Source organism: Somniosus microcephalus, chromosome 13, assembly GCF_052327205.1.
Source record: "Somniosus microcephalus isolate GS21.2 chromosome 13, FLI_Smic_1.0, whole genome shotgun sequence".
NCBI classification, from domain to species: Eukaryota; Metazoa; Chordata; class Chondrichthyes; order Squaliformes; family Somniosidae; genus Somniosus; species Somniosus microcephalus.
This window is the reverse complement of record NC_140999.1, coordinates 32074302-32087897: the sequence shown is the minus strand read 5'-3', so window position 1 is coordinate 32087897 and position 13596 is coordinate 32074302. Positions and strand designations below refer to the sequence as shown.

General features: G+C 51.9%; 1 protein-coding gene across 3 annotated transcripts in view; it reads left to right on the top strand.

Annotated features, from left to right (window-relative positions):
- Window positions 1-13596, top strand: part of LOC147108188 (leucine-rich repeat and immunoglobulin-like domain-containing nogo receptor-interacting protein 2) — a 322653-nt gene that overhangs the window by 66834 nt on the left and 242223 nt on the right. The gene's annotated exons all lie outside the window — the stretch shown is intronic.

Sequence of the window (13596 nt, the reverse complement as noted above, 5' to 3'; positions counted from 1 at the left end):
CTCAGGACATGCTTTAACAGGAACTAGTAAAGGACACAACTAGATCTCCATGTTGAAAAACAGTTGATTAAAGCTTTGTTTAACGCTTAGACCAAGTGCCTAGTAGTTTTCTTACGTCAGGTAGAAAGGTAATACTCTGTGATCTATCCAACTGTAGTGCCCAAGCACAACTTTAATGGTAGCAGTGAGTTGTGGTGCATTCCCCAAGGTGGTCAGATTGCATTTTATCAAATTCTCCGCCTGCGTTCACAAAAGGGATCATCTTCTGACAGTGGGGCGTCCCACCTGCCGGCTGCTCATGTTGGAGGCTGGTGTGGGGCACACACCCTGCGCTCTCTGCCCACATGTGAGGCTCCTCACTGAGCTGGACAGTTACCCTAGAGTGAACTGCAATGTCAGTCCTGTAGCTTTTAAAAATACATTCAGCAATCTGTTCGGGTGACTAAGTGATTCCCTGGACTCGTTATTTTTTAATAATATTTAGGATGAATAATGGTATGTCTTATAGAAATATAAATCCACGGAGCGCATATTTTGAAAATGTATTCAGAAAATATATTCATAAATGTAACAATAGAAAGGTATTTGAACCAAGGGACTTTGTCTGGACATTCTCATTCTAACCAGACTTTGTGAGCACTCAGCTTTTAGTGAGCGCAAACTGGCCGAAGTAAAGTTGAAAATAACGTGGGGCCTTTTACAAATATTATATTTTTAAAATTCGATCCTGGGATGTGGGCATCACTGGCAAGGCCAGCATTTATTGTTCATCCCTAATTGCGCTTGAGAAGGTGGTGGTGAGCCGCCTTGAACCGCTGCAGTCCGTGTGGTGAAGGTACTCCCACAGTGCTGTTAGGTAGGGAGTTCCAGGATTTTGACCCAGCGACAATGAAGGATCGGCGATATATTTCCAAGTCAGGATGGTGTGTGACTTGGAGGAGAACTTGGAAGTGATGGTGTTCCCATGCGCCTGCTGCCCTTGTCCTTCTAGGTGGTAGAGGTCGCGGGTTTGGGAGGTGCTGCCGAAGAAGCCTTGGCGAGTTGCTGCAGTGCATCTTGTAGATGATACACACTGCAGCCATGGTACACCGGTGGTGGAGGGAGTGAATGTTTAAGGTGGTGGATGGGGTGGCAATCAAGCGGGCTGCTTTGTCCTGGATGGTGTCGAGCTTCTTGACTGTTGTTGGAGCTGCACTCATCCAGGCAAGTGGAGAGTATTCCATCGCACTCCTTACTTGTGCCTTGTAGTTGGTGGAAAGACTTTGGGGATTCAGGAGGTGAGACACTTGCTGAAGAGTACCCAGCCTCTGACCTGCTCTTATAGCCACAGTATTTCAGTTTAAGATTAGATGCAGGCGTCCAAGAGTAATATTGGTTATTGACTAGAATTTATGACTAAGATTTGACCAGATTTGAAAATCAAAACCCTGCAAAAGTCAAAGTAATCTAGAATTCTGGCAAATAAGAATGTACCTCATTAAAGAGTGATGATTACATTCTAATAGTTCTGAAATATTTTGGAAAGGACAAAAGTCTACATGGTTCAACAGATGAAGACAATGCTCCTAATTAGGCCTTGCCTTGTTCCTTGCTCTGGTTTAGACTACCAGCCATTGCATTTGCACCAAACCTAACGGAGAACCAAGAAATTTCAATTAGCCACAGTTGCTGCATCGCCAGCTCTAAATTAGAATAAGATTTAGCTGAACTTTTAAAAATATTTTTATTGCAATAATCTTGCTACGGTCAATTTAAATCCTATTTGTTGCAGGAATTCCACTGTTGCCGCCCTGAACTTTTCTGCACCAAAATGCTCTATTCATCTCTTGACCTCAACTGAAGTGCAGAAAATGTTGTGCAGGTTAGGGTGTGGGTGTCCAGCACTACTAGTGTTAGGGCAGGGTGTGGGTGTCCAGCACTACTAGTGTTAGGGTAGGGTGTGGGTGTCCAGCACTACTAGTGTTAGGGTAGGGTGTGAGTGTCCAGCACTACTAGTGTTAGGGTAGGGTGTGGGTGTCCTACACTGCTAGTGTTAGGGTAGGGTGTGGGTGTCCAGCACTACTAGTGTTAGGGTAGGGTGTGGGTGTCCTACACTGCTAGTGTTAGGGTAGGGTGTGGGTGTCCAGCACTACTAGTGTTAGGGCAGGGTGTGGGTGTCCAGCACTACTAGTGTTAGGGTAGGGTGTGAGTGTCCAGCACTGCTAGTGTTAGGGTAGGGTGTGGGTGTCCAGCACTACTAGTGTTAGGGTAGGGTGTGAGTGTCCAGCACTGCTAGTGTTAGGGTAGGGTGTGGGTGTCCAGCACTACTAGTGTTAGGGCAGGATGTGGGTGTCCAGCACTGCTAGTGTTAGGGCAGGGTGTGGGTGTCCAGCACTACTAGTGTTAGGGCAGGGTGTGGATGTCCAGCACTACTAGTGTTAGGGTAGGGTGTGGGTGTCCAGCACTACTAGTGTTAGGGTAGGGTGTGGGTGTCCAGCACTACTAGTGTTAGGGCAGGGTGTGGGTGTCCAGCACTACTAGTGTTAGGGCAGGGTGTGGGTGTCCAGCACTGCTAGTGTTAGGGTAGGGTGTGGGTGTCCAGCACTGCTAGTGTTAGGGTAGGGTGTGGGTGTCCAGCACTGCTAGTGTTAGGGTAGAGTGTGGGTGTCCAGCACTGCTAGCGTTAGGGCAGGGTGTGGGTGTCCAGCACTGCTAGTGTTAGGGTAGGGCGTGGGTGTCCAGCACTGCTAGTGTTAGGGTAGAGTGTGGGTGTCCAGCACTGCTAGTGTTAGATCAGGGTGTGGGTGTCCAGCACTACTAGTGTTAGGGCAGGGTGTGGGTGTCCAGCACTACTAGTGTTAGGGCAGGGTGTGGGTGTCCAGCACTGCTAGTGTTAGGGTAAAAGGTTGGTGTCCTGCACTACTAGTGTTAGGGTAGGGTGTGGGTGTCCAGCACTACTAGTGTTAGGGCAGGGTGTGGGTGTCCAGCACTGCTAGTGTTAGGGTAGGGTGTGGGTGCCCAGCACTGCTAGTGTTAGGGTAAAGTGTGGGTTTCCAGCACTGCTAGTGTTAGGGTAGGGTGTGGGTGTCCAGCACTACTAGTGTTAGGGCAGGGTGTGGGTGTCCAGCACTACTAGTGTTAGGGCAGGGTGTGGGTGTCCAGCACTGCTAGTGTTAGGGTAAAGTGTGGGTGTCCAGCACTACTAGTGGTAGGGTAGGGTGTGAGTGTCCTACACTGCTAGTGTTAGGGTAGGGTGTGAGTGTCCAACACTGCTAGTGTTAGGGTCGGGTGTGGGTGTCCAGCACTGCTAGTGTTAGGGTAGGGTGTGGGTGTCCTACACTGCTAGTGTTAGGGTAGGGTGTAAGTGTCCAACACTGCTAGTGTTAGGGTAGGGTGTGGGTGTCCTACACTGCTAGTGTTAGGGTAAGGTGTGAGTGTCCAGCACTGCTAGTGTTAGGGTAGGGTGTGAGTGTCCAACACTGCTAGTGTTAGGGTAGGGTGTGGGTGTCCAACACTGCTAGTGTTAGGGTAGGGTGTGGGTGTCCAGCACTGCTAGTGTTAGGGTAGGGTGTGGGTGTCCAACACTGCTAGTGTTAGGGTAGGGTGTGGGTGTCCAGCACTGCTAGTGTTAGGGTAGGGTGTGGGTGTCCTACACTGCTAGTGTCAGGGTAGGGTGTGGGTGTCCAACACTGCTAGTGTTAGGGTAGGGTGTGGGTGTCCAGCACTGCTAGTGTTAGGGTAGGGTGTGGGTGTCCAGCACTGCTAGTGTCAGGGTAGGGTGTGGGTGTCCAGCACTGCTAGTGTTAGGGCAGGGTGTGGGTGTCCTACACTGCTAGTGTTAGGGTAGGGTGTGGGTGTCCAGCACTGCTAGTGTTAGGGTAGGGTGTGAGTGTCCAGCACTACTAGTGTTAGGGTAGGGTGTGGGTGTCCAAAACTGCTAGTGTTAGGGTAGGGTGTGGGTGTCCAGCACTGCTAGTGTTAGGGTAGGGTGCGGGTATCCAGCACTGATAGTATTAGGGTAGGGTGTGGGTGTCCTACACTGCTAGTGTTAGGGTAGGGTGTGAGTGTCCTACACTGTTAGTGTTAGGGTAGTGTGTGAGTGTCCTACACTGCTAGTGTTAGGGTAAAGTGTGGGTTTCTAGCACTGCTAGTATTAGGGTAGGGTGTGGGTGTCCTACACTGCTAGTGTTAGAGTAGGGTGTGAGTGTCCAGCACTACTAGTGTTAGGGTAGGGTGTGGGTGTCCAGCACTGCTAGTGTTAGGGTAGGGTGTGGGTGTCCAGCACTGCTAGTGTTAGAGTAGGGTGTGAGTGTCCTACACTGTTAGTGTTAGGGTAGGGTGTGGGTGTCCTACACTGCTAGTGTTAGGGTAAAGTGTGGGTTTCCAGCACTGTTAGTGTTAGGGTAGAGTGTGGGTGTCCAGCACTGCTAGTGTTAGGCTAGGGTGTGGGTGTCCAGCACTGCTAGTGTTAGGGTAGGGTGTGGGTGTCCAGCACTGCTAGTGTTAGAGTAGGGTGTGAGTGTCCTACACTGTTAGTGTTAGGGTAGGGTGTGGGTGTCCTACACTGCTAGTGTTAGGGTAAAGTGTGGGTTTCCAGCACTGTTAGTGTTAGGGTAGAGTGTGGGTGTCCAGCACTGCTAGTGTTAGGCTAGGGTGTGGGTGTCCAGCACTGCTAGTGTTAGGGTATGGTGTGAGTGTCCAAAACTGCTATAGTTAAAAAAATAGAAAATGCTGGAAAAGGTCAGCAAGTCAGGCAGCATCTGTGGAGAAAGAAACAGAGTTAATGTTTCAGGTCGATGACCGAACTGGAAAAAGTTAGAGATGTAACAGGTCTTAAGCACGTACAGAGTCAGGGAAGGGGCGGGAGTGGGGAGCAAAGAACAAAAGGGAAGGCCTGTGATAGGGTGGAAGGCAGGAGTGATTAAATGTCAAAAGGGATGATGGTGCGAGGAAAAAGGGGATGGTAATGGAACAAGTAAAGAAACAAAAGATGAGTTAACAGGGACTGAAAATGACAAAAGCAGAATCATTACCAGCACCTGCTGTCCTAAAATATGGGAGCGGTGGTTATGATCTGAAATTGTTGAACTCAATGCTGAATCTGGAAGCTGTAAAGTGCCTTATCAAAAGATGAGGTGCTGTTCCTCGAGCTTCCATTGAGCTTCATAGTTAAGATAGGGTGTGGGCATCCAACACTGCGAGAGTTAGGGTAAATTTATCTTGCTAATGTTTACAATCAGCAATTTGTAACACATGCTGTTTCTATGTGAGAAGGTATGGTCAGTATAATGCTGATTAAACATACAAGTCTTTAATTTTTCCATATTATTCTGAAAAATTATAATTCCAGGAATTAACTTTCTTAAATACTTTGGCACTTTTAAACTGGAAAAATTACGATCAGTGGCGATTGAACAGTGTTCGCCGTTCATTTTACTTGCCCTTGCCCACAGACTTTTGATGGGCTTTTGCACTGGAATATGCGGTGATTATAAATCCATTTTGGCACAGCGCCCTCTACAGGGGACCTGGGACCTGTATAAACAGGGAAAGCAACTCGGTATCTCCTTAACCAATCAGATTGAAGAATGGTTAATGAGCAGCACAGAGTCTAAACCAGGAAGTGTTGGTTCGAATATTTAATTCAATTCCATTCAATTTAATTCAAATCATGTACAGAAAGTGAAATAAAGAGAGGGAAAGAAAGATGGGATTGAGAGAGAGATAAAAGAGACAGAAAGTAAAAGTAAAAAAAGAAATGTTATTTATTTTTTTATATCTTCAACAATAATTCAAATCTGAAGGAATGAGACTCCACATTTGTAAAAGTTAATTTTCAGTGCCAGAGACTTATCACACCATTAAAATCCACTTATACGGGAATGAACAATCCCTAGCTTTTTCTGGCCTGTGGAAAATATCAGGGCATCAGAGAGAATTTCTATCAAAAATTCTCACAAATATGCCCTGAATTCAGAAATCTGACTGACAACCAAAAACTCCCATTCCTACTGGGGGAGGAGAGAAGCTGTGTAACACTGGCGGCACACTATGTTACAGCTTGCCATGAACAGAGGGACAACCAGTAAACTAAGACAAGAATATATATAAACAAGGCGAAAATATATTTATAAACTCAGGGATATACCTGTTTATACACTGTATGAATGGAACCGCGTTTATGTGTTCAACCATAAATGTATTTTGATGCTTTGGCAACATAAGATGTACCTTATCATGCCAATAAAGCGATTTGTATTGTATTGTATTGTAGTGGCTATCTAGTGGATAAGTACAGCAACTTCATGTGTTCCATGTGTTTCAATGTCGAGTCTCTGGACGAGATACCTGTATAGCGAAGTTTCTGGAGGAGCAGGCATCTCGGACAGCAACGTCCTGATTTCCGCATTTAACTGCACATGTACGATCGCCAGAAGTTGCGGTCCAATTTACTCTCTAATAACGGTGGGGGCTGATGGCCTCACCATTACTTTTACCGCAGAATCTGGGCCATTAATATGCTGTGAATTGGCTTAAAGCTTGATCTTACCTTTCTTCTTCATCACTGTAGTTGTGGTGTCTGTAGTTCTGTTGTGGATCATGAAGCCTCTGTATATTTTACAACAGAACACTGACCGTTACACAAGATTTAAAAAATAGCCTTTTAAGGGTTTGATTTTATAATGTTTGTTGCATAATATTTTTTATCCTTTAAATGTTGGATGACTGAGACAACAGACCTCATCACATCCATCTCTTGTGCCGTTTAATGGTCTTCCAGCAAGAAAAGAAGAAAAAGGACATTTTCCTGAACCTACCCCTGGGGAGCGCATGTTTCCCTGTGGAAAAAGGTCTGGACATCTGTTTTGTCAGGTTTCCACCTGTTTTACTTTGCCTCATGATCTCTGAGCCTTCCTTGGGGCCATGGGGGGAGGGTGCAGAGCTGAGTTATGCTAATGAGGCATGAGGGGATATTCCCATCCAGCGTGGAGGCAGAGTAAGGAGGGGGGCTGAAAAGTTGTCTCTTTATTTTACCCCTCGTCTTTTTCACTTATTTTATTATTTGTCTACAGAACCTTTCACGGGGGGGGGGGGGGGAAGCTGAGTAATCAATTATAAACTCATTCAATGATCAACAAATTCCTCTGTAACATCACTGGTAGGGATCGTGTAAGATTGAGGTGAGATGGGGAGGAATGCTATTTATTCTTCAACACAGAACTGATAGAACTCATTGCACAGACTGGTAACTGGGTTGGCGTATCAGTAACAGAATCCAAACCTAATTCAATTTCAGTGCGTTCTGATATGCTGCACCCCATGGCTTTTTTGCAATGTTATTTTGATGTCAGCAGTGACAACATTACACTGCTTTGTATTGGTTTTCCTATCCCTTCAAATCCTACTTTCTAGCTGCCTTTGCCTTTTTAATTGTTGAATGTTTTCTCACAGCTGGTCCACTGCTTGGTTAAAAATATCAGAAGCAGTAGTTAGAAAAAAATATCTGACCTAGAAACTGATTATTTTAAAATTTGCTGGTGAAAGTAGGCCACAGCCTACATAAAGATAGGACTGACATTGGGGTGAGGGTCTGACATTGGGGTGAATGGTCTGACATTGGGGTGAATGGTCTGACACTGGGGGTGAGGGTCTGACATTGGGGTGAATGGTCTGACATTGGGGTGAATGGTCTGACACTGGGGGTGAATGGTCTGACATTGGGGTGAATGGTCTGACATTGGGGTGAATGGTCTGACACTGGGGGTGAATGGTCTGACATTGGGGTGAATGGTCTGACATTGGGGTGAATGGTCTGACACTGGGGGTGAATGGTCTGACATTGGGGTGAATGGTCTGACATTGGGGTGAATGGTCTGACATTGGGGTGAGGGTCTGACATTGGGGTGAATGGTCTGACACTGGGGGTGAGGGTCTGACACTGGGGGTGAGGGTCTGACATTGGGGTGAATGGTCTGACATTGGGGTGAATGGTCTGACACTGGGGGTGAGGGTCTGACATTGGGGTGAATGGTCTGACACTGGGGGTGAGGGTCTGACATTGGGGTGAATGGTCTGACATTGGGGTGAATGGTCTGACATTGGGGGTGAGGGTCTGACATTGGGGTGAATGGTCTGACATTGGGTGAATGGTCTGACACTGGGGGTGAGGGTCTGACATTGGGGTGAGGGTCTGACATTGGGGTGAATGGTCTGACACTGGGGGTGAGGGTCTGACACTGGGGGTGAGGGTCTGACATTGGGGTGAATGGTCTGACACTGGGGGTGAGGGTCTGACACTGGGGTGAATGGTCTGACACTGGGGGTGAGGGTCTGACACTGGGGGTGAGGGTCTGACATTGGGTGAATGGTCTGACATTGGGGGCGAGGGTCTGACACTGGGGGTGAGGGTCTGACATTGGGGTGAGGGTCTGACACTGGGGGTGAGGGTCTGACATTGGGGGCGAGGGTCTGACACTGGGGGTGAGGGTCTGACATTGGGGTGAATGGTCTGACACTGGGGGTGAGGGTCTGACATTGGGTGAATGGTCTGACACTGGGGGTGAGGGTCTGACATTGGGGTGAATGGTCTGACATTGGGGTGAATGGTCTGACATTGGGGGCGAGGGTCTGACACTGGGGGTGAGGGTCTGACATTGGGGTGAGGGTCCGACACTGGGGGTGAGGGTCCGACACAGGGGTGAGGGTCTGACATTGGGGTGAGGGTCTGACATTGGGGTGAGGGTCCGACACTGGGGTGAATGGTCTGACATTGGGGTGAATGGTCTGAAATTGGGGGCGAGGGTCCGACATTGGGGGTGAGGGTCTGACATTGGGGCGAGGGACTGATATTGGGGGCGAGGGTCTGACATTGGGGGCGAGGGTCTGACATTGGGGCGAGGGTCTGACATTGGGGGCGAGGGACTGACATTGGTGTGAGGGTCTGACATTGGGGGCGAGGATCTGACATTGGGGGTGAGGGTCTGACATTGGGGGCGAGGGTCTGACATTGGGGGCGAGGGACTGACATTGGTGTGAGGCTCTGACATTGGGGCGAGGGTCCGACACTGGGGTGAATGGTCTGACATTGGGGTGAATGGTCTGACATTGGGGCGAGGGTCTGACATTGGGGTGAATGGTCTGACATTGGGGTGAGGGTCTGACATTGGGGGTGAGGGTCTGACATTGGAGCGAGGGTCTGACATTGGGGTGAGGGTCTGACATTGGGGCGAGGGTCCGACATTGGGGGCGAGGGACTGACATTGGGGCAAGGGTCTGACATTGGGGCGAGGGACTGACACTGAGGGTGAGGAACTGACATTGGGGCGAGGGTCTGACATTGGGGCGAGGGTCCAACATTGGGGGTGAGGGTCCAACATTGGGGGTGAGGGTCTGACATTGGGGGCGAGGGACTGACATTGGGGTGAGGGTCTGGCATTGGGGGTGAGGGTCTGACATTGGGGGTGAGGGTCTGACATTGGGGGCGAGGGTCTGACATTGGGGGTGAGGGTCTGACATTGGGGGTGAGGGTCTGACATTGGGGGCGAGGGTCTGACATTGGGGGTCGAGGGTCTGACATTGGGGTTAGGGTCTGACATTGGGGGCGAGAGTCTGACATTGGGGTTAGGGTCTGACATTGGGGGTCGAGGGTCTGACATTGGAGCGAGGGTCTGACATTGGGGGTGAGGGTCTGACATTGGGGGCGAGAGTCTGACATTGGGGTGAGGGTCTGACATTGGGGCGAGGGTCTGACATTGGGGGTGAGGGTCTGACATTGGAGCGAGGGTCTGACATTGGGGGTCGAGGGTCTGACATTGGAGCGAGGGTCTGACATTGGGGGCGAGGGTCTGACATTGGGGGCGAGAGTCTGACATTGGGGTTAGGGTCTGACATTGGGGGTCGCGGGTCTGACATTGGAGCGAGGGTCTGACATTGGGGGTCGAGGGTCTGACATTGGTGCGAGGGTCTGACATTGGAGCGAGGGTCTGACATTGGGGGCGAGAGTCTGACATTGGGGGTCGAGGGTCTGACATTGGAGCGAGGGTCTGACATTGGGGGTGAGGGTCCGACATTGGAGCGAGGGTCTGACATTGGGGGCGAGAGTCTGACATTGGGGGTCGAAGGTCTGACATTGGAGCGAGGGTCTGACATTGGGGTGAGGGTCTGACATTGGGGTGAGGGTCTGACATTGGGGCGAGGGTCCGACATTGGGGGCGAGGGACTGACATTGGGGGTGAGGGTCTGACATTGGGGTGAGGGTCTGACATTGGGGCGAGGGTCCGACATTGGGGGCGAGGGTCCGACATTGGGGCGAGGGTCCGACATTGGGGCGAGGGTCTGACATTGGGGGTGAGGGTCTGACATTGGGGGTGAGGGTCTGACATTGGGGTGAGGGTCTGACATTGGGGGCGAGGGTCTGACATTGGGGCGAGGGTCTGACATTGGGGTGAGGGTCTGACATTGGGGGCGAGGGTCTGACATTGGGGCGAGGGTCTGACATTGGGGGTGAGGGTCCGACATTGGGGCGAGGGTCTGACATTGGGGGTGAGGGTCTGACATTGGGGGTGAGGGTCTGACATTGGGGTGAGGGTCTGACATTGGGGGTGAGGGTCTGACATTGGGGTGAGGGTCTGACATTGGGGTGAATGGTCTGACATTGGGGGTGAGGGTCTGACATTGGGGTGAGAGTCTGACATTGGGGTGAGGGTCTGACATTGGGGCGAGGGTCTGACATTGGGGCGAGGGTCTGACATTGGGGCGAGGGTCTGACATTGGGGGCGAGGGTCTGACATTGGGGTGAGGGTCTGACATTGGGGGCGAGGGTCTGACATTGGGGGTGAGGGGGTGACATTGGGGTGAGGGTCTGACATTGGGGCGAGGGTCTGACATTGGGGTGAGGGTCTGACATTGGGGCGAGGGTCTGACATTGGGGCGAGGGTCTGACATTGGGGGCGAGGGTCTGACATTGGGGTGAGGGTCTGACATTGGGGCGAGGGTCTGACATTGAGGGTGAGGGTCTGACATTGGGGCGAGGGACTGAAATTGGGGGCGAGGGTCTAACATTGGGGCGAGGGTCTGACATTGAGGGTGAGGGTCTGACATTGGGGCGAGGGACTGAAATTGGGGGCGAGGGACTGACATTGGGGTGAGGGTCTGGCATTGGGGGTGAGGGTCTGACATTGGGGGTGAGGGTCTGACATTGGGGGCGAGGGTCTGACATTGGGGGTGAGGGTCTGACATTGGGGGTGAGGGTCTGACATTGGGGGCGAGGGTCTGACATTGGGGGTCGAGGGTCTGACATTGGGGTTAGGGTCTGACATTGGGGGCGAGAGTCTGACATTGGGGTTAGGGTCTGACATTGGGGGTCGAGGGTCTGACATTGGAGCGAGGGTCTGACATTGGGGGTGAGGGTCTGACATTGGGGGCGAGAGTCTGACATTGGGGTGAGGGTCTGACATTGGGGCGAGGGACTGAAATTGGGGGCGAGGGTCTGACATTGGGGCGAGGGACTGACATTGGGGGTGAGGGTCTGACATTGGGGCGAGGGTCTGACATTGGGGGTGAGGGTCTGACATTGGGGGCGAGGGTCTGACATTGGGGGTGAGGGTCTGACATTGGGGGTGAGGGTCTGACATTGGGGCGAGGGACTGACACTGAGGGTGAGGAACTGACATTGGGGCGAGGGTCTGACATTGGGGGTGAGGGTCTGACATTGGGGGCGAGAGTCTGACATTGGGGGCGAGGGTCTGACATTGGGGGTGAGAGTCTGACATTGGGGGTGAGGGTCCGACATTGGGGGCGAGGGTCCGACATTGGGGCGAGGGTCTGACATTGGGGGTGAGGGTCTGACATTGGGGGTGAGGGTCTGACATTGGGGTGAGGGTCTGACATTGGGGGCGAGGGTCTGACATTGGGGCGAGGGTCTGACATTGGGGCGAGGGTCTGACATTGGGGTGAGGGTCTGACATTGGGGGTGAGGGTCTGACATTGGGGTGAGGGTCTGACATTGGGGTGAGGGTCTGACATTGGGGTGAATGGTCTGACATTGGGGGTGAGGGTCTGACATTGGGGTGAGAGTCTGACATTGGGGTGAGGGTCTGACATTGGGGCGAGGGTCTGACATTGGGGCGAGGGTCTGACATTGGGGGCGAGGGTCTGACATTGGGGTGAGGGTCTGACATTGGGGGCGAGGGTCTGACATTGGGGGTGAGGGGGTGACATTGGGGTGAGGGTCTGACATTGGGGCGAGGGTCTGACATTGGGGTGAGGGTCTCACATTGGGGCGAGGGTCTGACATTGGGGCGAGGGTCTGACATTGGGGGCGAGGGTCTGACATTGGGGTGAGGGTCTGACATTGGGGCGAGGGTCTGACATTGAGGGTGAGGGTCTGACATTGGGGTGAGGGACTGAAATTGGGGGCGAGAGTCTGACATTGGGGCGAGGGACTGACATTGGGGGTGAGGGTCTGACATTGGGGCGAGGGTCTGACATTGGGGGTGAGGGTCTGACATTGGGGGCGAGGGTCTGACATTGGGGGTGAGGGTCTGACATTGGGGGTGAGGGTCTGACATTGGGGCGAGGGACTGACACTGAGGGTGAGGAACTGACATTGGGGCGAGGGTCTGACATTGGGGGTGAGGGTCTGACATTGGGGGCGAGAGTCTGACATTGGGGGCGAGGGTTTGACATTGGGGGTGAGAGTCTGACATTGGGGGTGAGGGTCTGACATTGGGGGTGAGGGTCTGACATTGGGGTGAGGGACTGACACTGAGGGTGAGGGTCTGACATTGGGGCGAGGGTCTGACATTGGGGGTGAGGGTCTGACATTGGGGGCGAGAGTCTGACATTGGGGGCGAGGGTCTGACATTGGGGGTGAGAGTCTGACATTGGGGGTGAGGGTCTGACATTGGGGGCGAGGGTCTGACATTGGGGGTGAGGGTCTGACATTGGGGGTGAGGGTCTGACATTGGGGGCGAGGGTCTGACATTGGGGGTGAGGGGGTGACATTGGGGTGAGGGTCTGACATTGGGGGCGAGGGTCTGACATTGGGGGCGAGAGTCTGACATTGGGGGCGAGAGTCTGACATTGGGGGCGAGAGTCTGACATTGGGGGTGAGGGTCTGACATTGGGGGCGAGAGTCTGACATTGGGGGCGAGAGTCTGACATTGGGGGCGAGAGTCTGACATTGGGGGTGAGGGTCTGACATTGGGGGCGAGAGTCTGACATTGGGGGCGAGGGTCTGACATTGGGGGCGAGAGTCTGACATTGGGGCGAGGGTCTGACATTGAGGTGAGGGTCTGACATTGGGGTGAGGTCTGACATTGGGGTGAACGGTCTGATATTAGGGACGTATGTTGACATTGGGCTTTTGCTGAGAGCTGGCGTGACAGGATGCACTATGTCATGGTAGTGGGGAGTTGAGGGCTGCTAAAGGTTGAGATGATCGCTGAAAATGGTCAGTCAACACAATAGTGTTGTGCTGAAATTGACAAAAGCTATTGAGACTTGCAGCCTCACCTTTGTTCATAAATGAATGACAGATCTCAGTAGACGAGAGGATCGGTCTCCTCGAATTTTATCTGTGTTTGAAATTCAATTTCTGTGGAAAATTCTCAACAC